This window comes from Ursus arctos, unplaced genomic scaffold (assembly GCF_023065955.2).
Source record: "Ursus arctos isolate Adak ecotype North America unplaced genomic scaffold, UrsArc2.0 scaffold_240, whole genome shotgun sequence".
Taxonomy (NCBI): domain Eukaryota; kingdom Metazoa; phylum Chordata; class Mammalia; order Carnivora; family Ursidae; genus Ursus; species Ursus arctos.
The window spans coordinates 20,001-20,831 of NW_026622920.1; positions in this window are offsets into that span (position 1 = coordinate 20,001).

An 831-nucleotide genomic window follows, 5' to 3' on the forward strand; every position below is an offset into this window, starting at 1 on the left:
GGGCGGGGACGGGGCACCGGGCGGTCACGCCGGGGCTGGGGGGGGCCAGCGCGCGCTCACGCGGGACGAGGGGGGGGGCCGGGCCGGAGCCCGGTTCCCCCCCGCACCGGGGAGGCAGCGCGCGGCCACAGCAGCCGCGACGGACGGCCAGGACCCGACCCGCGCCCGGGCACGCGCGCCAGAGCGGGAGACGCGGCCGGGGGAGGGAAGACGGCCCCCCCGTCGACACACCACGCCACCGCCGGGCCGGAGGCGGCGGCAGACACGGATGGGAGGCCGCAGCGGGCCTGGGAAGCGCCAAGCACACCGGGGCGCGGCACCGGGGCAGCAGCCGGATGGGAGGAGGGCCACCAGACGGCTCAGCGGCGAGGGACTAGGCGCCGGAAACAGGAAAAGCAGCGGGGGAAAGGACCGCGGGCCGCCGCGAGGGGGCTCAGGGACCCTTCAAAGGCGCCTCAGAGCCCGAGGTCGGCCACCGGGGCACACGGGGTCCCACCGCCCGAGGCCTCCAGCACAAGGGCGGTCCCGTGGCACCCGAGGATGCCGACCCGGCCCCCGGCGGGCCCTGGCAACCTCGCGGGGCTCGGGCCACAACCACCACGCCACCGTCACGACCGGCCCCCAGAACGCTCTCCCGCACGCGCAGCAACGCCAACCCCCCTGCACCCTGCTCGACCAGAGACCCTCCTTCCTCACGAGGGGCCGAGAGCACTTCGCCCGGGGACGACCACCCCCCCAAAGCCGTAGCGGCTGGGGAGGGGACAACACCCAACAGCGGCGAGGCCGGTTTCGGTCCCAAGAGGGCGGATCGGGGGCACGACGTGCCTTCAG